The 25,703-nt window shown below is 37.0% G+C and overlaps 1 long non-coding RNA gene across 1 annotated transcript in view; it reads right to left on the reverse strand.

Moving 5' to 3' along the window:
* Positions 1-687: 687 nt before the first annotated feature.
* Positions 688-25,703, reverse strand: part of LOC146766908 (uncharacterized) — a 55,498-nt gene continuing 30,482 nt past the window's right edge. The window contains exons 6-10 of the long non-coding RNA XR_014956725.1: positions 14,812-14,896; positions 11,184-14,234; positions 8,561-9,984; positions 6,317-6,372; positions 688-5,220 (exon numbers count right to left, since the gene is read on the reverse strand). This is a non-coding gene — a long non-coding RNA (uncharacterized LOC146766908). The remainder of the gene's footprint in view (positions 5,221-6,316; positions 6,373-8,560; positions 9,985-11,183; positions 14,235-14,811; positions 14,897-25,703) is intronic.

Genomic DNA, 25,703 nt, shown 5'->3' on the forward strand with positions numbered 1-25,703 from the left:
CTGTTTATCAGTAAGGCATCCTTTGAATCACACAAAACAAGTTGACTGGTAGAATAAAAAAACAAAACACCACAAACAAACAAGAAAAATGAGATAATTTGTACTTTCATATTACCTACTATCTTTTTATCTTTTGGTAACAGTAAGAGATAGTTTAACAGGACATTTACATCTGATTAAATGCAGAAGGCTTTTCTGAGAAATAGAAACCCAAATTATAGCTGAGAGAACTTCAGCAAAGAAAATTCATCTTTCTCAGAGGAAACAATGTAGAGGAAAATTAGTAGCTGTATAATGTATCACTGCTTTAGAATTCCTAAGTGGAAGTTAGGCTGGTATATTAAACTGGCAGCTTATCCTCTTGGAATATACTGTAACCACCTAACTCATGAGGAAAGCACAAGAACATTAAAGATCTGCTTTTGCACCTGTTATATTACGCTTTGCATTTTTAATGCTTAGCAGAAGCTGTTGGTGTTTAAAAATCTTCACCAAGTGTATCCATGCAGCATGGAAAAAGCTGAAGTCATTAAACTGCATATCATACGACAGAATAATCTTGCATTTAATGACCAGATTTCTAGAGCAATTACTAAATTTGGACCGAGTGCTGGCCTAGGGGGAAGCCAAGTTTTTCTTCACTGTGAGGCATTAGTGTCCATGGTGTGCAGCAGCGTGCTGCTGCTGACACGGGCAGCCCAGCAGGCAGACCTGTCACCCTGCAGCAGGTACAGGTGGTGGCTTCCCCTGCCCAGCAGCATGAGGAAAGCACTGCCAAGGCAAGATAACCTTTCTGCAGGGGGTAGAAAGAGCCAGCCTTCCCTTTTCAAGTGAATGAAACTATTTTTTCTTCACAGAGTCTACATCCTTGAGTTTTTCTCTCATTTTCCCCTTGTGTTCCCTATGATAACTTGACACAGATTAAACATAGAATTTTTTTTAAACTCCAGACAGGCATTTAGTAAATGCCAGAGATAATGAGACAATGAAAGTTTGGAAAAAAGTAAACAGCAGTCTTGGCAGAAGAGTGTTAAAGAATCTAATCTAACATAGTAAAATGAGCAAGTTTCAGGGCTGAATTATTCCCAGAAGTAATAGCATGACTTCACTCAGGAAGCATTACTCAGTAGGCTTACAGCTGGAACATTCTCAGCCTTAAGGATTCATCTTCAGAAACATCATTCTTGGAGTGCAAAATATCCTGTACCTCCCAGTGCTAGAATAGGTTCACTGTTAATAACTCACATTTCTGCATATCATAAACTTTAATTTACTCATGAGTCATTTTGCTGTTCAAGAACTATGTAAAATACTAATTTTATGTCAGTAAGGGTTAAGAGTCTGAGAAATTAAGCTTTCATTGAAATACAGAATTTCCCTACACACTTGAAAATCCTGTCTCTAATATAAAAATATTTAACTTTTTTTCTTTATGGAAGAAAATTCCATGAGTCATTTATGGCCTCCCTGTAAGAGGAGATAACCTATATGCAGAGATACAAGATAAAGTTGTCTCCTACCATAAAGTGGACTGTTTGGCATGGTGAGAAAAATAAGTTGTTTTTATTTATTTATTTACAAAAAATAAGAATACCTAGAAAGTTGGCATTAACTGAGGCATGCAAAGCTGCATGACATAAACAGCTTTGGGGAGCTTTTTCTCTTGGTGCTTTAAACCTGCTATGGAAATTTCTTGCCTGGTAAGGTAAAATCATGGGTTGACAAAAACCAGACTCTACCTAAAAGGAATTGCAGTAAAGGAGTGTCTTAGCCCAGAGTGCACTAGAAAAAATGTCATGTTCATAGTATTATGACTTTCTTTCTATTTCACAAGAAGTCAAACTGAGCAAGAGTGTTCTTTATTCCCCTCATACTGTGTAGAAAACTGACAGTCCTTAAGCTTTTATTTTTCTTTAAAACAGATATGGGAGTGGTCTTGAATAAATATTTTCATGTGGAAAAACATGTTGAGAAATGTTTATTTAACTCAATTTTTAACCTCATTTAAACTTAGATTTTTTTTCCTTGAATCTGTCATTCTTCTATGACTGTGAAAATGTGGTGCTTCCTTGGATGATCCCTTGGCTGCCCACATGGAAACATGCATTGGAATTAGGTTCAAGTAACTCACTCCTAAAAGAGATTAAGTCAAGAAACTGGAACTATTTATAGTTCTTGTTGCATTCCTTTCAAAGATGCTGTTGGTGCCACTGATGGTGGTTTTTTGTGGTGGGCAGCCAATGTAAGAATTATGAGTAATTGGAAAACTTTTTTGTATTTATCATAAAATTAGTATTTTAATTTTCTGTATTTATCATAAAACTGTATTTTAATTTTAGAAGCTCAGATCACTAATCTGGGCCTGCCTCCTTTTGTACCTGCATGCAAATATGTAGTCAGCACTCCTATTATAATGTCACTGCTTCCAAGTGTACCCTTTCAAACAAAAATGTCTCATGAGTTAAAAGTAGTTTTGTTATGTAGATCTCCCTATTATTTCAGTCCAAAAAGCTCATCTTAAATAGAGACTATCAGCTGAGTTGAAATGTTTTTGCAGTACGCACTGACGTGAGACCAGCAAAGCTTTTTTCACTAAGGTGCCTTAAGTAGACTTGGATGGATCTTCAGTTTTAGCTGTGCTATTACATTTCCTTGAAAGCTCCTTTATCCATAAAAATAAAAGGTAAGAGGGAAGACACATTTTCTTGTGACTTAAAGGTGTTTGGCTGTTGGTATTTATGTCCTTCAGTTTAGGGACTAATGAGTGGGATATACACATGCCCTGTGTCTAAATGACCAACACTTGCATCGCCACGTGCTTTCCTGCTTGTGTGAAGGTACAAGCTGTGTGCTAAACACTAACATCAGGCTCAGATTCTTCTTACAGGTGCACATGTGCACCTTCTGTGGCAGTAGGTGAAAACTGGGTACACAGATTAAATTCTAAAATAATGTGACATTGCATTAATTTGCCTTGGATGAGAATTTTAGTTTCAAGTATTGTCAAATTACTGTAATTATTGTAATTACTGTAATTCCATCCTTTACTATGATCATATTATGAAAATAAGAATATCTTTCACACACACAGTGCTAAACAAAGATTTAGTAGGAGGTGTGGAGTGGCTTGGCTGGGAAATCATGTGAATATTATGCACATACATGTCCTGAGTAAACTGCTTAATGTTTCAGTTATTGTACTTCTGAAGAATTTCTGTTGGCAATAGGGTATTGGCCATACATTCACAGAGTTTTGGGCAGAATCCATTCTAGAAGCTTTCATCCTGATTTTTATCTAATGACTTCTTTGAAATGAGGGTTTTTTTTTACATAAGATAGTCCAGGACTTTATAAAAAGAATAATGGTTGAAATTACAGTTGCTACGCCACACGTAACACATCAGATAAAAAAAGAGCTCAGTTTGACACAAAAGTTGTGGATATGAGCTAATTTACACATATAAACCGTGAATATTTTATTTTGTGCTCTGGAGCAGTTGTAACTCCATGGTGTTGATTGTAATTTCGTCTTTCACCGCCAGCAGAGGGAGCAGCGGTGACTGAGCTGCACAAACCGTGGGGTTTAACCCGCTCCATCAGCCAAAGTCCCTCTGCAAGCCCCGAAAACAGTGCTATCGGCAGGAGCCAAAGGAAAATGTCTGAGGGTAGGAGTGATCCTCAAATACGTTTAAATATTCTTATTTTCTTCAAAATAAACTCTTGTGTAACCCCCAATTAAAAAAGTAGAATCACATTTACAGCTTTGTGAAAACTACACGGCATACGAGTGGTATTCGGAATAAGATCAGAGACCTGACTACACAGACCATGGCTGTCACATCTCATAAGCTTAAATCATGCTTTCAAAATGTTTAGCAAACTCTGTTTCTGATTTTGCAACTTAAACCTCAGTTCTGTGGGAAGACAGATTTCAAATATGAAAACTAAAGTTACTCAAAAAGTAAGATTTTGAAAGATGTTGGAATACATTTCAAAATTGTCAGTTTTTGCAGTTTTCTTTCAGACAGTGTTAAAAGTGTCAGAATCATTAAATCAGTCCTCAACAGACATTTTACCATTTTCATGCAACTGATCTAGCAAAAAAATGGAAATTCATAGCTGTAAAAAACACATGTAAGAGAAGATTGAATTTAAAGCAGTGTAGCCCATCTCCAAAGTTCTAAGTCTGAACACTTCTGCTGGGGGAAAGCAGCAGAGACACCTTCTGTTACACAACTCCTAACTGAGTCCTAATACATCAGTGAATATTTTAGTTGGCTTTGATGTTTTACCCATTTCAGTAATCATCTTCACCAAATATGAACACCTATCCTATTGTCACTTAAGCTTATTCTCCCATATGTTCTCCAAACAGCAAAAGAATTTAGTAGCAAGGAATTTGAGAGCTAAGTCAATGTCTATGTCCCACAGACATCATCCTAACAAAGACATTGTAGACTAGATGACAACACTGTACACCTGACCTCTGTCTTCCTTCAACCTTATCAGCACCTCTGATGGGAGATGGTCTGACTGCAAACCTGATGAGCTTATAAACACAACCAAGACAAACCCAGCAACTCAGTCCCTGCCCAGGGTCATGCCAGGTCAGTTCAGCCCAAAACCAGCCATCTAAAACTAAAAGCCTAACTATCATAATCAGCCTGACCTTTATACATTATTTCTGATGAATGTAAAGCAATTATAATATTGGGGGAAATGGTAGTTATGGAGACTTTGTATTGCAGGCAGAGAGAAGATCAAGGGTTTTTCTGGTAGTTTTACAGGGAGAGGATTGGGGGATGTCAGAGTTCTGGGCTTTCCATCACTGGTATCACTCACTTGGCTGCAGGAAGGAAGCACTGCTGCAGGCTGTTCTCAGCCTCTCTCACCTGCTAGGATCAGGTTAGAATGCCTGACATGTGGGAAGTAGACACATGCCATATGAAATATTCACAGTGTTGTGTAAGTAAATCATACTTTAGTAAATTATGCTTACCAAAATTTCATTTATCCACTCAATTTCCTGACATGTCACTGTCACTCAGGAGTCTCTTCTTAGCTATTGGTGCCAAGAATATGAAAAAATTAAATCTTCTTACCTTGGGAGACTTTACAAAAATGACACACCACTCTTCAAAATCAAGATCAGCATGGCCCTCCAAGTTACTTGTTGGGTTGACAGCTGGGCATTGAGCATAGATATTTTTTTTTTAATATCTGCAAAGAAAGACATTTCATTTCTTTCCTCACCAAAAGTATCTCTGATAAAGGTCAGTGTTGCTGTGTCCAAACAGCTTATTCAGTGGGCTATGCTGCCATGTGGGCTAAACAAAAGGAACAAGGCTTTATTTGTTGTTAAACAGATATAATTTTAGCCACTTTGAAGAAAGAGCAAAGGATGGATTACAAGTGTAACTGTATAATTTCATCTGTTTATCACACAATACAACAGTGCAATTTGGTTTGTAGTATGTGATATTATTAAGTTATACGTATTCATAGTAATAACTAATATTAGAATCACTGTCATTAATTTTTGCAATTGGATTCTATGAAAGGGCATATAAAGCACAGTTTCACTGTATATTTAACACAATCTATTTTTAAGATTTTGTTATATGTGATTCCTCTTGAATTTTAAAAATAATTTTTATAATTTGCTGGAATTGTGTACCATGTAGGAAAAGAACCAACAATTTCAGAAGTCAGAAGGATGAGGAACACTACTAACAGTGTTACTAATATTAAGTCAGTAATTGAAGTTCTGTATATCTCTTTCATATAGGTATAGTGACTGGATGTTAATGGTATTTACTAAGCAGCTAAAAGGAGTATAATTTGTTGAATCTGTAAGATATTTTTGTCTGCATCTGATAAAAGTGTCTAATTATCTTTTAAAAATATCACTTTACAATGTTGCTTCCTAATCACTGCATGTGTCACTACTTAAATCACTAAAGATATTTTTGCTAAAGATATTTTTGCCACTAGTACTGAACAGCTAAAGTTTCCACATGCTTTAAGTGCATACATATTCATCAGCCACATGACTGTTTACTTTCCTACAGCTTAATTTGCCCAAGTATACAGAAATCTGCTGTAATATTTTCATTGAAGATGACAAATATGCAATGATACCATAGGCTGTCTGGTTTCAGTTGTGATCCATAAAGGCATGTGCCATTTAACAACCAATAAAATATGACAGGCATATACAGTTCTGAGCAGGAAAGGAAATTTTATTGCTCAGGTTTTAGTCACACATGCCTTACATAAAACTGTACAGTCAGATCAGTATTTTATTATTACTTACCATATGTGTTACACTCCCCAGGCATGGAAGAGCAAGCTCAAAAGCATTAACCTTATCTGCAGAAGAAGAAATTACTTTAAATAAGTTTATAGTCAATACAGTCTTTCTTTGGGAACAAAACAAAAAACCTGGAAACAAATCTACGTATCTCATAGACTTCAGCCACAGAAGAAAGGAACCAATATTACAATCTTAATTTTATCATCTTCTTTCTTAAACAGCACATCTTCTCTTACACACTGAAATAATTCAGTATGCACTCGTATGGATCACTGGCATCAATAAATGCCATCTGTCATCTCCCTACCCGCTGTATCCCCCCAAAACTTGGGGGGATACCTGGGGTCTTGGCCTCACACAGAGGAAACATTGCTAATCTTTTAATAAGGTTATGTGCATAAGTTTATCAGAACCACCAGGTATGTTGTTGAGGGATAGATCCGTGATGAACAGAGAACGCAGCAGGACACATCTGCGCTCTGTTCACACTTCTCGGGTTCCTTGTACAGCTCAGCAGGAGAGGGCAAAAGGAAAGGTGATGATTTTGAGGCACTTCAGCAGCTACAAAAGAATTCCAAAACAAATTCCAATGTCTTGTTAATTCAGAATATATAGATGATATTTTCTTTAATGTACATGCGAACCAGAATTTATTTTTACGATGTACTACTGGCGTTTATCTGCACCAGTTGAAGAAGTTTGCTTACAGCCTGCAAAGCATTACAGGGGCAGGATATGAACCTGCACAGGATATGAATTTATAAATGCCAAAGGAGTGTAGTAGCAACACGTAAATTGAAGTTCAGTAAGCCAGAAAATCTTACTTTAAGATCAGCTGATGCAAGGTAGCAACCTAGTTACTTTTCGGAAAAACAAGTATTTTTGTGGCACCAGACTGAGGGACTGAATGATCAGTAGGCAATGACCTGACAATGATTGATTTGCGATATAAGAAACAGAGAGAAAATAAGCTGTATTTCAGATTCCAGCATGCAACATACCAAAAACTCTGAGCAAAGTCTCTGAAAGCCAAGTAAGGAAACTTGTCAGCTTTTCTTTTTCTTTGGGCACTGCATCTATCAAGACAAACTGAAAAAAACCACTACAATATCATAATTTAAAATATTCTAGGTACCTGAGATATTTTTAAGCAACATTGGCAGAAATAAAGAAGATCGAAGAAATAGCATCAAGAATAAATAAGACATTTATAAATGTTAGATAAAGTTGCTAATCTCAAGCTTAAAATAAACAAATATATATAATGTTCACCCAAGCAAAATTTCAGTGCAAGTACTGTAGAAAAGCAGGAAAAAAAAAAAAGGGTGATTTTTCTCTGCAATCACATACACACACAGAAGTAGTGTCTTTTTATATGTAACTAACGCTTGATGACTTTATGGTTGACTATAGAAGTCTGAGGATAACACAACCATTGCTTGAAGAGTGAACACTTGAATTTAGCCTTATTAGTTGCATTTTTCTGATTCTATTTTTTTTAATAAAGTGATTTCAGGTTTGTGAGCAGCTACCTATAATAAAAAACAATCCGTTTGAAACACTGGAGAGTGCAAGTAGAAGGTGTTAATTATAGCTAAATACCCAATTCCCCTCCCCCCTCTGGGCTAGACCCTACAGTTTTAGGCTGCTTTCATTTCAGTAACCATTTGATCTTTCCCAGGAGAGGATTTTGTACTATTTCTTTTAATCTTCTCCGCATGCAGCTCAAAACTGGCTTGCTGAACTCAATTTAAGTTAGCATTTGCGTTTATGAGGAGAGGATCGTAGGGTCTACAACAAACCAAATAAAAATAATGTTTATAAATGTCAGTTAAAGAAAATTGTGTGAAGTAAAGTTAGGTGCATATGAGAGCATCCATACAAATTTTAGAATGAGCCTGTTACTCCCTCTGCTCACTATGATTTGCAGGGAAAATATAATTTAGAAACCTTGGTAAGCTTTTACTATAGTGTCTTTTCAAATAGTGAATAATTAAGCAAATAATTTAAAAAATATTTTGAGAATAAAACACACTGATGTTTCACTCTATACACGTAAGGACTTTCTGTGACTGTGAGTAATTAACCAGACAGGACAAAGTTAAACAAACACATAAATCTTTGCAGGGTGGACATTCTGTGCAGTAAATAATGCAACACATCCACTGTCATCAGATAACGTGCACTGTGTTAAATTCCACTGAGCCACATTTTGGCACTAGCATCAGTGCCAAACTGACTTACCTTGTAACTTTTACCTCTGTGGATCAAATCTCCAGAAATCAAAATGGCTCCATTGAATTAAAATAGATGGGGTTTACCTTAAAGTAAAAGCAGGTCATGCAGTCAGCTAAAAAATTGCAACATATGTTTACCCACCACAGAATAATTGCTCCATATCTCATTCCTTTTGTAAGAATGTTTATAAATCCACAAGAATTATTTTTCACATCTATTTTTTTAATAAAGTTCCAAAGAGACATTCATTTCTCAACTACCTGCAAAAGGCAAATATACTGCTGGTGCTAGCCACAGTTATGTCCACAGCTGGGTTCAGGCAACGTGACAAATCAGCTGTAAGATCCAAATGCACACAGCAGAAATTACAGCAATATCTTAATTATGCTTACAACAGAAAAATATACTGCCAGAAGTACTAAATAAATACTTCGCAAACAAAGGAAAAATCAAGATACAAGGAAAATAAAAAAAAATAGGAAAAAAAAGAAGAAATAAGAAATCTAGCACAATATGTACTGTCTGGACCCCACAGAACAAGGATTTCCATGCATTATTATAACAAAAATACAGTTGGTAACTTCATTTGGATCGCCTCTACCAGTCCAAATAAAATCCAGCAAAGCAAATTTACACTTAGGTCCCATTATAACTGACTAATTTCAGAGTAGTTGAATTTAGGAGAATTGTATCGTATAACTGGAACCAGAACTTAATGTACTGAGAGTTGAATTTTACTAAGATGAAATATTAACTCATGTTTATTATAAATGTTGGTTGTTTTAATACCCTGAATTTAGATACAGAAGATTAGATGTAATGGGTTCTTTTCCATGTCACAAGTAATCCAGTTACTCTTTTAACTGTAAATTCTGCAAGATTTTTTTAGTACCTAAAAATACAAGCAAACAATTTAAAATGAAACCATTTTTCCAGCATGTGTGAAAATGTGTAAATGATAGAACTGGCAGTATGATGATTGCTTTACAGATAAGCATTTTCTTCATCATCTTCAAGGACATCCAGATTTATGATCTAATCACTCAGCCCTTTAACAGGATGCATTTGAATTTGATTAAAAAAGAAAACAAACAGCACAGTGGATTTATTAATGAAATTTGGTTGACCTTTTCACGTATGGAATGCTCTCAAAATAGCAACTTTAAAGCTGAGTATGGTCTCCTTAGCTGCTTTAGCTTCTCCCATCATGGTGTACAGCATGTTTTTGGTGTGCTTTTTTAAACTGGCAAGTGCAGATTTTGGGAAACCATTCCCCCCTCCCCCTCCTTGAACTTTAATTGCTTAACCTACATCCTAATTCAAGTTGCTCATAAACCTCAGCCTTTGTTGTAGGTCCGACAGCTGTGTTATGTCAGTAGCAAGTAAAACCTTCACAAAGTTCCGGAATGCTGCAAGACATTTTATAGGTGCTGCAATAAAAGGCAAATTGAATTTACAAAAATGCATTTGTCACTGATTAAAAACTTACAAAGTTAATTGGAAACACAGTGTAGGTGTTGCCACACAACTAGAGGTGTAATTGGTGGTTTTAATTCAGCTGGAGCATGGGGGAGAGTAGCTGTTCATGTAAGGCCAGCAATCTTTTTCATATTCCTTTTCTTTTGAAGAAAGTGGAAGACTTGCATGAATGGTCAATAGCATTAAGATGTCAGCTGAGGACTAGGGACCACTTCCATGCTCAGCTTTCAAGGCTGTATCAAAGTAAAATTTGCAAGTACCAGTCAGTGCCCATTAGTAATTGCAGGGTCCATTGGGAAAGTTTTCCAGTTTTTTTCTTATTTTAATTTGGCAAAATTGACATAACTGTAACAATCACTGCTTGAGCAAGTGAGAAGGGGAGAGGGAGGTACCCAATGGCCCTGGCAATCAGCACCCTCCCCCTGGAGCTGTGTGAATTATCTCCACATAATCCACTTAACCTTTGCCATTGTGGGACTTGGGAAACTGAAGGTATTTTTAAACTTGAGTCTTTTAATTGCCATTTTATAGTGTCACTAGTCCAGCTCAGCTGGAAAGAGGAGGATTGGAAAATAGTTCCATGAGGCAATAGCTTTTCACCTCGGCTAGGAGTCCTAATTATTATTGGTTTTGTGGCTCACTGTCCTCTAAGACTGTGGGGACGGTGATCTACACTGAGTCCACAGGTGAAGGACTTTCTGTAATGTATCACCATTTCTGGTTAACATGACTAAAATATCAGAGATTCTAAACTACTTACAACGTTTAACTCGGGTAACAAACATACTGTCATCAATTCTCAATATGTAGAAAAATCCAAGCAAACACAAAATGTTATGAAAACACCTCTGCTTTCTCTGAGTAATATGAGAAAGCTCATTTGTAATTTCTATCCTCGGCAAGCTCCACTTGATGTAAAATTTATTATTTTATTATTTACTTGATATTAAATTTCTTAAAATCCCACATAATCCCCTTATCAGAAAAATGTGCCTTGAACAAATTCTAAAGGATGCTTCTGGATAGTATTCCAAAGGCACGTTATGGAAAATTTAATTAGGATGTGATTAGTTCAGTAGATTGCAATCACCTGTGAGAGCCTTCTGCTATATTTTTATTCATGGCTGCTTAAAATTTAAATAACACTTACCTATTTTATTGGTGAATATTCCACTGTGCTGTACTGTGTATATGTCCACATTTCAGAGATCGTAAAATCATGTTAGGAACCATGCATGTGCTCTTCACAGAGACACTAAGAAATGGACACTGCACCTTTTCCTGGAATTGTCAAAAAAGCCACAACGAGCTAGGCATTCAGCTTCTTTGTACATCTAAATTTTAGAGTCACTGGATCAGATAGGTCCCTTCAAAATCTCTGGGTAAAAATGGGATACTGATCCCATTTATTAATACTCAAGGAATTCTCAGTCCTATAGTTTCTACTCCTTATTCTCTTCACAATTTTAAGTTTCCCACCCACTGGCAGAAACAAAGGGAGCATGTGGATATTTTGCACACTGAGAGCACTCATACTTCACCGTGCAAGGATGTGGCAGACCTATAATGTTAGTTACTTTGCAGCAATGCAGATAATCAGTGTCCATCATGCCTGTACTATATATACCACTTCCAAAAACCCCAATGGTGCACACTCCCAGAGCATTTCTGAAAGGGAATTACTAACTCAACCATCTCCCTTATTAACATTATTTGGCACATACTCAACCAATAGAAAACCTCCCTGTGTGAGACTTTAGCATCAGTACAGAAAGAGAATTATTCTGGAAAATTCATGTCAAAACAGACTGGCTGTTTCTCACCACAGTGTCTGTGTCATCTCCTTGATCTTTTATTAATGATAAGGAAGTGAACAGCAGTAGTCAGGACTCAGAAGTAACAGCAGGGATGGTCCAAATATTCCATTCCCATTCCTGCTTCTAAAATTTAGCAATATATATGGGAAAGTCCCTATTACATATTTTCACTTGCAATCTTTGAAAAGAAACACAGAGTATAGTAGGAAAAACAAACAAATAAAAAAAGGATTTCTAAACCTACTTTTACCCAGGCCTACTGAGCAAGAAAGATACCCACATTGTCTGGTATCCCTTCTGACCTTCACATGTTCATATCAGATGCTCAACTTTTAGAGAACTTAGATAATTAAGAGATAATGCTATGGAAGACTGTAGTCATGTCTGTGACTTAGCCACATCCTCCACTGGGATAGTTCTGGGCTAAAATTTCAGCAGATTTTTGTGAAAATTTATTTTTCTTGACCCATATACCAAAATGACTAAACATATGTTGTAAGATGGGAGAAATTGAATTAAATAAAAGTATTATTTGTATTATAACAAAAAAAAAAAAAAAGGCACAGATTTCCTCCCAAAATTGCACAGATTTCCTTACAGTTTCCATCCTGACCCTCTGTACCATCCCTAAAGTCTCCAACAGCCTCATGAATGGGAGAGGCTTTTCTTAACAGTAGTGGTAGGTAAAACACAGTGAGGGTTTTGCCATGGCCTTCAGCTTCTCATCTTTCCTGAACAGCTGTGAGCATGTAAAATAGCTTACATTCATGTTTCCTCAGGAAGGAATTGTCACAAAGATGGAAAGAGAGAAAATGCTTTCCGAGATTTACTGTCAGCTGCTAATGACAGGAGCTGATATTATCTAAACTGATCTTTTATATTACCAGAGAAAAGTTTCTTTCTTATGTTCTGCTTTAGCAGCTTAACTTCGCTTGCAGCGGATCAGATGGATCTTTCACTGAGTCACAATAAGGTTCTTAAGATCTCAGTCATACTTTTTCCCACAGCGGAAAAACACCTCTCACTGTCAGCTGAAGGACTGTAACTCCAGATTAAAGTGAAAGAGCAGAAATGAAGTCTCTGTGAAGGAGCATGGTGCTTCCCTCCTTCCTGCAATCGGCTGCAGCTGACCAAACAGCAGACAGACAGCTCCTAAAATTGTAGATGTCATTATACCATAAACTTAATTGGAAGTTACATACCCATATACCGACCACTTTAATCTCCACCATGTAGGTATGTATATTGCTGCCTCTCAGAGCAAAAAGTACTGACCTTGATATGCTTGAAAATACCAGAATGGTGGAATACACTGTTGAACAATTTAGCCAATTTCATTCATTGACTTTCATGAATATGAGACAGGATATTACTGCTATTAATTTAATAATATTATCCAAAGCTGGTAAAATCCTTATCGCTGCTATCTGATCTCAAATTAGGGAAAAAAAATAATCACCCGTTCCTTACAAGAACCTTATAGTAAACCCAGGTCAGGTTGCCCAAAGAGACCTGTAAGAACTCATGGACAGGAGTTCAAACAGTTTCAATTAATGAACCTAAGTCATGAACTGATATCTCCTTTCTATTCCCACCACCCCTATCATTAGCACAATTCATATGCTTCTTTTGTGTTTGAAAATATGTGTATGCTGTGATTGCTCATATGCTTAGGGTGAAATTTGAGGGAAATTGTCAAAAAATAAAAGGTTCACAGTGTAATCAAGAAATAAAGTACTTTTTCCATCTCATGATATGTTCTTTGTATCACATTTCCTTCTCAACTGGAAGATATTGTTGTAGTGGCGAAGAGGGACAGAAATTGTGATGGCATTTCAACAACCTAGGGCAGATATCATACATTCACATATTGGTTTATTTTAATTTTCAGGAAGGGCTGTTTTTTCATATATTATTTTCTGGGTATAGGAGTAATAGAAAAGTGAAACAAAGAAAATAATGAAGAGCTGTGGGTGATGCACCAGTTGTTAGAAGGACAGAAAACGTTGCTTGGAAAGTAGGGGGTGTGAAGATTTGGAAGTCATTGCTGAAAAGCAGCTGGAAAAGATGTCACAGAAGGACAAAGAAAGGTCTTATGTGGTTCTTCAAGATGTAGATGGAAATACTGGGAAAAACGTGGACATTGGTAATAATAGTGATACATGTGACATCAAATCTATTTCTGAGGCAGCATGTTTGGCATGGGATGTACCCACCCTTGGGAAGTATGTTGACAAATCAGAAAAACTCAGAAAAAAAACCACTGAAAAGTGGGAACCTACCTTTCTGTAGAGATTTGGAATCAGTCAGTCTATTTAGTTCAGTTAATTAAGAGATAATATGATCATGGTCTATAATTATCTACAGATGAAGACATCTGATACCTATAAACAGACACAAGTACAGGAACATCTAATGACTGGAGAAAAGACAGTGAAGCATAAAACAAGAATAAAGTGCAAAGGGTACTTAAACATTGGAACTATTTCCACATGGCAGATTCATCTTCATCTGAAGATTTTATATCAAGTTTAATGTCAGTCTGAAGAGGCAAGCTACCTTGCCAAGAACTCAGAAGCTTGATGCATGGACCGCGAGGTGAATTTCTGCTGCCTCTTTTATGCAGGGAGCCAGGAACTATCAGATGAATACAGGGTTGATGAAAGATTAATAAGAGCTTGTGATCATTGCTGATAAACATGAGCTCCTAGAGAATGAGTATATCTGCCTATTCATATAAAGATGAAATAAGAGATTTTGAAGATGTTTGTTGGTTTGGCTAAAGGAGCTGTTGTTTAATTATATATTCATTTTTTATCAGAAAACAAGGCATATGATAATTTGTTTGTAATATCAGTGTGAAAGTCTATTGACAGGAGCCATTTGTCCATAAAGTACAGCATATTACCTCAACTGCTAAAAAGTAATTACCTAATTATATACATACTTTAGAATTCTTACCCTGTAGCTGGTTTTCTGGTTTAGCCAGAATTTCTTTAGAGTCTTCATCTGTGGAAGCTGCTTCAGTATGCAGAGCTCCTAATAACTGGAAACAAAATGAGAAATATTCACATTATTAATGTAGTTTTATGTTGATTAGAGATCAGTTCTGCTGTAACTTTTTATTATACCCTGATCAGAACAATAAGCTATATCCAAGACAAGACATCAGAAGTCTAATCAGTTCAGTATTTTCTTTGAAAGTTCTTTCTGAATTATTCCTGACAGAGTTTACTTTATGAAAACTAAGGAATACCAAGTTCATGGTGTTATGAAGCAACCCAATCCAAGATACCTTCCTTGAGCTGATTTCTTCATACACTTCACCATGCTGTTTTGCCTTTATTGAATTTTAGCCACCATTTTATTGCCCAGAGAGTTATTATGACAGCCGTAGGCAATTTCTATTTATGGTTTTACATTTGACTATTCTCAATAATAGCATATCTTCAAACTTTGCCCTTGGATAACATGCATCCTTTTCCCAGCTTAGCTGTTAATTGAAAAAAAAAGAGAGAAAAAAAGGGAAATATCTCTGTATATGCAAATATAGAAAAATGTACATTAAAATACCAGTTCATCTTCTATTTTTCTTCTTTTAATTTCCCTCAGCCATTTTCAGGTTAGTATTATAAAAATTTTCAAGCTCTGTGGAAAATTAGTGACAGACTACGAATATTTCTTTAATCACAGATTCTGAGTATTGGTAACATTATTTCTAAGGTATATGCTATATGACTTACAAATCTTACATTTTATTGGCTGTCTCATTTTGCTTTCTTTCATATTTCACATTTATGATATGTTCAGACATACCCCTGTTTTGTTAAGAAGGAATCTGTGTGGTCTTTGATATAAGGCATAATTTATTTGACAAGGAAATACGAGATGGTGCCCTGAATCTGCATTTGGTTGATGGATTGAGAATTTTTAGCATTGCAATAAGACAGATTCTCATCCAATGTGTCATGGAAGGAGAGTTCTCTTAATCTGTTCTCCCGTGAATTAAAGTACATGTATATGTATTTTGAGGAGCAATTTTTGAAGTTCTTTATTGAAGGTAGTTAGCAGGGTTTTCATACATATCTGACATTCAAATACTAAAAGTGATTGATGCTATTATCTGTTCATAAGGGTATTTTTATACCCATGAGAAGTGAGTGCTCCATTCTGACAAGTCTTCAGAAAATATCACTAACATTGCAAATGAATACTAGCCCTTGGTAGCACATTGAGGCTGGATATAAATATAACCTTTTACTAGCAATGCAAACTTGATGTGAGTTTGTGCTTGTAATTAAACTTTATCCCATATAAACATCAGTCAGCCCCATTAAAAAAATTCTTAATTCATAATTGCATTATTCTTCTCTGTGGTTTTACATTGGGCTGTAAGCACACCAAGAGCTTTCAGAGACTTCAGTAAAGTGTGGTATGATCCAACTTGCCATCTTATACAGACTTCTGCTCATTACTATTTCTGTTTATCATCCTCACAGCTCTTCCAGCTATCACTTAAACTTATGGGATGCCTTTAATCTGAGACAACTGTCTTTTAACACATGTATTTATTGATGCCAGTGCAATCCCCGGTTACTGATACTTCTTGAGACATTTTCATATGGAATATACAGACAGGTTTTTGGCCATCTTTTCTGACAGAGTTCTGCTTCTTAAGTATTACAAAGTTATTTTAGAGCCTTGGGGATGCCAGCAACTAACCAAGCCTCTGAACAGTACATATTTGTCTACTTTCTCTCTTTTTAAAGAGAAGTTTTGGGCATGGCTACCTCCAGCAAACTACTGCCTTCCTTCCAATTCACCCAGCTGTGGTTACCAGGAAAACACTACTGGTCTATGCAAACTGTTGGGTTTTTACTGGTTCAGTGTTTTGGCTGTTTGGAGAGCTTTTGTGCTTGGTTTCACCCCTAACCCCAAGTACAAAGGTGCTTTATAAAAGGCCAAGTTTTGTGTCTAACATAATTCTGAAGGCGAGCTAGCAAACTCCCCAGCAGCAGTGATGGCACTCCTCAGCAGTGCCCATGGAAATCACAGATTTCAGCAGAGAGCAGCTGTGGCCTCCTCTGTGGCACTGCAGCACTGGAGAACCACAACTGAGAGTCAACATCACAAGGCACTCACTCACTAGCTAAACCTGATAGTCAAAGCAAGAGGCAGATAGCATTTATTTACCTACACGACAAATGGCAAATGACAAACGGCAACAAACTATTCCAATATCCCTTAACAGAACAATGGCGATCTTTGTTATAATCAGTATCAAGACTGCACATGTAAAAACTTCCTGAAAGACAAATTTTGTGTTTCCATGACATTTTACAGAGCCTCTAAGGACTGAACTGGTAATCTAGAAAGCCTATAATTTGTTGTCTGAATAAGAATTGCAAAAATCAGACAACATATTTTAAAATTAAAATGAAAATAAAGGTAAGGTATTATATTGCAATGGCCTCCTTTGATTGTAGCAACCTCTCTCTGATTTTACCTTGCCTGCAGATTTGTGCAATAAAATAATTGACATTTTTCATCATTATGTCTTTATATCTTTCATGAGAGAATCACTCTCCTCATTATCTTTATTCAATGCTGTAAAAAAAAAAAAATAATGTCCCTTACTTCATAAAACAATGCCTTTTAAAAGCTTTCAGTTTAGAGCTAGTGTTAGGCCATGATGGATTGCTGTATGGTTGCTTTCCTGACACTGTTTCTTACTAACCTTTCTTGACAGCTTCTGGATTACTCTGCCTGGTAATTTGCACTATAATAATGGCTACAGTGAGATGTCTCCTAACTATTTCCCTTATTTTTAACAAGATTCTGAACACCCTCTGTAGGTGACAAAATGCAGTTACAGCCATGAAGTGTCCCCTCGAGGAAGGCTGTTCACAGATGCCACCAGTACTTTAGTAGTGCAACTGTTAAATGAAACAAAAACAAAGAATCAGATTTTCTAAACATCCAGTTCAAATAAAAATTTAATTAAAAGTTATGAAGGCATTTTATTGATTAACAACCTTAGTAATTAAGTACTGTCGTTGACTTTTTTTTTTGTTGAATTTGTTCTTCCTTGGAGATCTCTAATTGTGGTATGGCTTTACATTTATTGATAACTCTTTTTGATGCATACAGATGCCACCATTTATGGCAGTCGTTGACAGAGTAATCATATTGTGAGAAATACCAGGCTTCTGTAGTAACAGGTGTTGCAGTTATACATGCTGATATCCACTGGGAAAATGTGTTTGCTGCTATCATGGGTACACAATAAATGAAAGGTGCAATAAAGCACGAGCTAACATTTTGAAAATCCTTACAACACTAGGAACTTTATTGCAGATTACAAGGACTTTGATCTCTGTCCAGTACTTAAGTCTTAATTATCAGACTAATTGCACAGACTATGTTCATTTTCAGTGGTAATTCTTTTGTGAAATGCTATGTGAAATGATGTGCTATGGAGGAAAAGGTTCTGCAGTTTTGCCCAGGGCCACTGCAATGCAACTGTTTGGGAGACTAAAAAGCAAATCCAGAGTCATCAATGCCCAAGTGTGTAGACTCTGCCAAAAAGCCAGATACTGCTTTGGGAAGCATTACATATTTTTCCAGTTTGGCACCTGGGTCCTGCTGTGAGCAGCCATGTCTGATGTCTGTCTGTAACTTCAGATTCTACTGGTGCCTTAATAACAGCCTTTTTTGGTAATGTGTATAGATAAAGATTCCTTTCTAATCCCTCCTCCCCACCATTAATCATTCAGATCAATCCCAAAGCAAGACATATGCTAATTTCTGAAATGTGTCCTCCTCACTCACTCATGAGTGTGGTACCTGCGCTCACTCCATGTACATTTTTTCTCCTTCTTCTGATTATGGTTAAGGAACCTGATCAAACTAGGCTTCTTAAATATAATCTTCTTCACTGAAATTATCTGGTTTTTATAGTTGGTTTGGGGTTAAGACATAACTTTTTGTTTCTTGCCACTTACAAAGGCTAGTAACCATTAACCAGCTGCTCAAAAGACTTACAAGTTGAAGAGGAAAGTTTATCATATCCCATGTATATTGAAGGCAGCAACAATGCTCCCATAATTTTATTGGAATTAATATCTCACTTTCAAAGAAAAAAGAAAAATCCTTCTTTTTATGTGCACCATTCTAGAAAATTAAGATAAAGCAACATTGCCTCTATCTAAGAGTTCCTCCAGTGTGCTCCTTGTGTTACTCTTATGATGTATACAGTGAGGATGGCCCAACCACACTCCTTCCTGCATGGAATGGAGATAAAAGCAGCATTGTACTTGAAATCAATAGAAGTGACTTGTGGCCAGTGATGGGAGCGTCTGGCTCCAGAATTATTATCTGGTGCTAAGTGCTGACAATGCAATAGGATCTTTACAAGAAATAAATACACTGAGGGATCTCCAAAAGCCTAATGCTATCCTGGGAAGCAAGTCTGTAGAGACTGCTTGTACAGAGTATAATGGGAAGAGACTCACATCCACACTTTTGTGAGACACATGAAGAGCCCAAATGGAAGCATCTCCTGTCACATATAGAATGAAAGGCTGGAAGGCTCTACATTAGGTTTTACATGTGTGCTTTTCTAAGCACTTTGACTGACAGCATATTTGATTGAGTTCAGAAAGTTGTGAGTGGGCCAGGGACTTGGACACATTTTCTGGAAGTTACTGACTTTCATGTATTGGTGACTTTGAGGATTACCTTGCATTTAGCTGTAGTAATCTGATGATTTTTGGTAATCCCTTGTTTGAACTAAGACTGCTGATATTCATTGTTGTTCACATAGTCATAGCTAGCTAACTGTTAGCTGCCTGCTAAAAAAAAAAAAGAAAATTCAAGGGGAATTGTGATGCCTGACAAAGTCAATATTTTGAAAAACAGGAACTGTTTATGGAGGAGACATTTTCACTGACTGCAGAGGAAGATGAGCCTGCCTACATTAAAGCTGGTATCTCTCCCCAAAACCCTTGCTCTCTCCCTCCCTGTGTATCCTAATTAAATCGAGTAGCTGCACAGAGCCATTTCCCAGTGAGGTGACAACCCAGGGAAGGAGCCCATAGGTTTCCTTTGCTATTCACAGGGAGATGTAAAAGCAGTAGGAAAACCATGACATGGCACAGTAGTATGAAGTTCATCACCCAGCCTGTAGTTTGAGTCATGCTGGACATTAGTGAGCTGCAGTTATTCAATTAGGACAAAAGAATCATGGATAGAAATGAGCACATCCTCTCCACTGAGAGACAGTCATGGAGATAATTATGGATATGAAATGCTGCCAAAGCTACCTGCTGCTGGAATTACCAAACCACAAGAGCAAAGAGATCTAGTACAGCCTTCAGCTATGCACATACAGATGAAGTACCAGAATGCCTGCAGTCAGGGAAAAAGGTGCTGTTCTGGCACCTTTTTCTGTAGATAAAATTGTCGAGCACCAGGCTACCCAGGACAGCCCATTCAATCTCACTAACACCCCATGCAGGATCCACAGGAGCAGTGCAAACACAGGACAGAAGAATGCTACCTGACAAAGCAAAGGCAAAAGATACAACAATTATGTCCCTTAAAATCATAAAGACTATTGAAGGACATTTCTTATTACTTCATTGTGACTTTTCCAGGAAAATATTTTCCCTATATATTTGATTGTGGTTTCACTTCCTCTCTTAGTCTGGGTCTAGATGTACTAAAAACTATTTTACTCTTGAGTATAAAGGAAAAGCTTTTTCTTACAGAAGCATTCACCTGTCTGTGAATAATAAAAATCAAACATTCTCAGCAGATACTGAGACCATCACAAAAAACTGCTGTTAAGAAAACTGGAATCTCCTTTTATTCCTGCAGTCATCACAACACTGCCAATACTGGCTGCACCTGAGTGGCCTCGGAAGGACCTAGTGCAGTCTAATCCTCATCTCAGCTATTCCATAGTTACCTGCAACTTCTGATAATGCACAGGAAACAAATTTATAAACAGAGAACAGAACCCAGTTTTGTTTTTCTTGTCTTCTGCTTGTTTTTTTTTTGGGGGGGATGATGGTAACAGGGACAGATGCCACAGAAGGTCTGTTAGAACAACAGATCACCCAGGTAACACAACTCAAAACGTTCCTTTTGTTCCCATCATAGCCAGTGTGATTACACAAGTATTTGGTTCCGTGTGATCCTCTTACCTAGCTGACACCTGTTTAACTATTTTATTCACTCTTCAGCACTATTCTAGTAAATCAACTGTCATGTTTCCAGGGCCCCAGTTCAATATGGTACTAAGATCATTCCTATCTTTTACCATGAGTAGAATCTACTAGTATAAAGCTTTGCTACAAGCCTAATAATATTAATGTACTGAGTCAAGACTAACATCTGGGGAATATCAATGCATTTTAAATGATAGTGCAAGAACCCTATATTCTTATGAGGACTTTAAAATCACAGTGAAATACAGTTAAAGCGTATCAGTGCTACTGTAACTGTAAAACTGAATAAGGGAATTAAAATGACTGGGGAGGTTCTTATGTAGAAGTAATTATTGAAATCTTGCCCAGAAAATATGTTTAAGCGCCACATTTAAAATAGGTGATATTGATAAGCAATTGTGCTATTTATTTATGAAGATGAAAAACAGCTTAACTCCATGTTGTAATAGATGACAATCAGATATTTTCATCTGGATGTTCCCACACTGAAAGAAGCTCCTGGACAAACGGGAATTTTTGTCGCCAGCTGAATTCTGACTGCCAATTTTAGATGGTTGAGGCATGGCTTTCTCATCCTCACCAGAGCAGACGTAGCAGCCTATCATGTTCCTGTTGCTGCCAGCTCTTTGCTAATTTGTACAGTGATAAGCACCTATTTCCATCGCTCCTGGTAATCTTGTCATTTCCATGATGTCATCAGCGCAAGTCAGAAGAGAAAAGGTCACTGGTACAATGACGAACTGTATATAAAATGAGCCATTAAAAAAAGAAAAATGGCTAGACATTTAAAGGCCCAAGCTTGCCACAGTACAGTAATAGCTATCCTGATCATCTCAGAATGTATTTCTTCTGGTATTCCCATCATAAGCAAAAAAATTCCCTCGGCACTGCATTTTCCCAGAGTGGTGCTTCGTTTACTGCACACGGGAGTTATGCCCAGGGAGACCATTGTCATGCTGGATGAATGTACCTTTAATAACAGCCCCTATGTGTATTTGCTGCATTTTTTGAGCATCACATTCTGCCTTTTATTTTCTCTAGTGTCTATACTACTTAACAGAAATAAGAAATAGATACTTAAATGTGGTATATAGATTTTTCTTCCCTTTATGTAGAGAGAGTAACCAAAAGCAGTGTAACAAAACCTTTGTGTACCAGAAAAGAAACAGGAAATTATGTCAAATTCAGACAAAAAACCAATGTTATAAAAACCATTTGAAATCAAGTGACTGTGTTTATATGTAATGGGGCGAATAAGAGAGGGGAGGGAGAAAACAGAGATAGACAAGGAGCTGCACTGAGAGACCACCACCAGGTAACTAGTGCTGTGTTACTGCTCAGCCTGCAGCCAGACCCCGTGACAGGCACTACTCTGTTGCTCTTGTGTTATTGTTAACAGTGAAAGCAAAGCTGTAGTAAAAATGACACCATTTCAGAAGGTAACCAGTTGCAGGACTTTGGCAAAAAGTGGACAGCTGAGGATTGAAGTAGGTGAGCTGAATTGTTACCGTGTCCTTGGCTGTAGGGACAAGACCCAGCAGATGAAAAACATTATGTGCAGAACAGGAGGAATGTCTCTTCGTCAGACTTTACATACTGCTTAGGAACAGAGAGCTCAAGAAATTTCTAATATTACTGGCTACTTTTCCTTGTCCTCTCCAGCCTTTCTCTTTAGAATTATGATTCATGTCCTTTCAGTTAATTTCAGAGCACATCAACCTGCTCCACTTAGCCTGCAGATCTTTCCAAACTGACAGAATCAGCAGAATTTGGTATGCATACACAAGCATATTATCTGCATTTTAAATTTGGGATAGTCACAGTGCTTTCTGTATTTCCATCAGTATTGCTTACAAAACTAGTGATGGGAAGAGTATGGGATTTAATTGTTGTCAAGTAAATATTCCAGTCACTGATTCATTGCTACATTTCTACGAGATGCTGTTGCTGAAGTCAGGAAGTGAAAGAGTGGAAAGCAGAGCGCTGTTCCATGCCAGAAGCGAGGGATGATCAGCAATATGCTGTGGATAAGAGCGAACAGACGCTTGCCCTCATGGCTAATGCTGGCACAGTAAGGCAGCAGATAGTACTGCTTGAATTACAAATTCTACTGCTCTCCTTATTTATCGGTGATCTTTGCCCACAGGTGAACACTGAGGTGATAAAAGGCACAGATTACACAGATACAACACACTAAATTATTCAGCTCAGTAAAGGCTAGGGAAGGCTGTGAGTTTGAGAAGAACTAAGCCAAATACAAGATGTGCAACAATGAAATCCACTGCCAACCAAGGGGAAGTAACACAAGCAGGAAAGAACACCCCAGGCTTCTCATCTTTTAACTCCAATTACTTTGGAGAAGGGCTTGGGCATTGTTTCGGTAAATGTACTACTGACAAGCTGACTCTGTGAGAAAACAAATGGGTTTCGCCACATGGGCTTTTTAAACTGTGTTAACTCTGAAACTAGTTTTGGGTATCTCCTACAACCTGGGCATTGGCAAATGCAGCAACCAGTTCCTTGAAGGATTATAGTCCCTATATTCTTCAAGTTAAATATAGCCAGTTTCATACCACCACTTGTATTGCACTTCTACAATTTATTGTTTTGTTTTTGAAATGTGGGGAAGTCATGTGATTTTTTTATGACGACTACACCACCAGTCTATTTCTATTGTATTTTTAGAGACATTGCATTGATTGAAAAAGAACTGGCTAACCTGAGATGCAAACAATGACTGGCATTTGCCTTAACCCATGTGGTTAATATCACTGATTTGTCATGCTGAGTGATGTGGGAAGAAGAACGATTGGTTGCTGATCATTGAACAGCTCAACACAGGGCACATTTGGCACCTCAGATGAGAGGCTATTCTAATGAGTAGCACTGCTGCCAATTACTTAAGGGCCAGTGCCTCCTCTACCAGAGATTTTGTACATCTTCAAGATGTTTAACTAAATTCTAGCTCGGTAACAGATTGCAAATAAGATGGTTAGATTGAAGCTTCATGCATATATATTCCTTTAACATCCTCTCACAAGCACCTGCCTGCTAATGGAGCCCTTCATTCTCTGGTGATGACTAATTAACATACCACACAGCAGTCAATTTAAGAAATGTTTAGTCCTTTGTACAGGTTGACAGGCTTGTGTAATTGAAACATTCCCTTGTACTTTTTATTTACTTATTTGATTCAGGAATGAAAACTTTATCAGCCTTGAAAATTGCTGGAAGAAATGAGGCTGGAAAGAGACATCTCTAATCATGTACGGCCCATTATAATGACGCTGTTTACTTTCAGGCCAAAGCTGTAGGTATCAGAGAACCAGTAAAATATAAATATAATATCCCTGATTGTACCTCAGCATTCAGCATGGTAGTCTTAAATATCTGCACTTCAGTATCAGACAGAATTCCCATTTTATTTTTTTTTCTGGTTGTGAAAGAATTTTTTTTCTTTTTCCAATAGGATAAACAACATCCATGCTCAGACCATCTGTGAATGTCTTAAATCAAGAGATATTCCAGGCAGGCCCATCCAGCCACTGAACTCATTCCTTCTGCATAGAGCACACACATGGGTGTGTGATATTGGGATGCAAATACATTGTCCAAAAAATTGGGATTAACACTATTACCCTCAAATATCTTTAGTTGCTGCTGAATGGGAGTTATTTTAACTGGCAATTAACAACTAGCTAACATTTCCATTTCAAACATGATTAAGTGATTTAAAGCTGTACCCAAGTTAATCCAGACTTTTACAGCACTGAGTCTGCTCATACGAACATGGCACCTTCAGTAGCAACATGCTCCACTACGTGCACAGGTAATAACAGGACAATGTTTTCCATTTTCCCATGTGTTTTGTTGGGCCAAATCAGTTGTAGTTGCCATGGTACATGTTAGTAATGTTAAAGAAGCAAAATCACATAATGGTGTATTTTTGACAGAAAATATGACTGAAAAACATGTATAATTAACTTTAGATTGATGTGGGGACACATACCTCTTCTAATAATGAGACTATGATTTTATTTTTAATAGATATTTAAAGTTGACTATTTATTTAAATATGTGTTTAATAGAATCAGGGTACTTGTGCAGGAAATTCCAGAAGTTCCTTTCTCTGTAGTTTTATTGCACTATCTAGAATGTCATAACAACAACAAAAAAGTCTTCATTTACTTTGTGATTTAATTTGTGCTCTATGTTATTTACACTTAAAAGATTCTTTATAGAATCTTCCTGTAAACTGGATATTGGAGAAATGTGAGCTTTTGTGAGCCTAATGGCTCTTGATAGATTTCCAGTTGTAACACATATTTGCTTTCATTTTTGTGCAGGTTAGCACATAGCATGTCCTTTAGCCCATGTCCAGAACAGAAATAACACTGAAGTACCCTTAATTTGATGGTCACAGAGCCTGAGTGAAATCTCTCTGCAAGTACAAGGTATCTTTAGGTACATTAGCACCATAATTTAAATTAAATTAAACTAGCACCATAATATTAAAATTAATATTTTTTTCTACTTTTCCTTTAGATATGTAGGATATGAAAGGCTTTGAGGAAAAAAAAGAAGTTGTAATAATATGTTTGGGGTTCTAAGGTTGAAGCA

Source organism: Lonchura striata, chromosome 7, assembly GCF_050655825.1.
Source record: "Lonchura striata isolate lonStrDom1 chromosome 7, ASM5065582v1, whole genome shotgun sequence".
Lineage (NCBI taxonomy): Eukaryota > Metazoa > Chordata > Aves > Passeriformes > Estrildidae > Lonchura > Lonchura striata.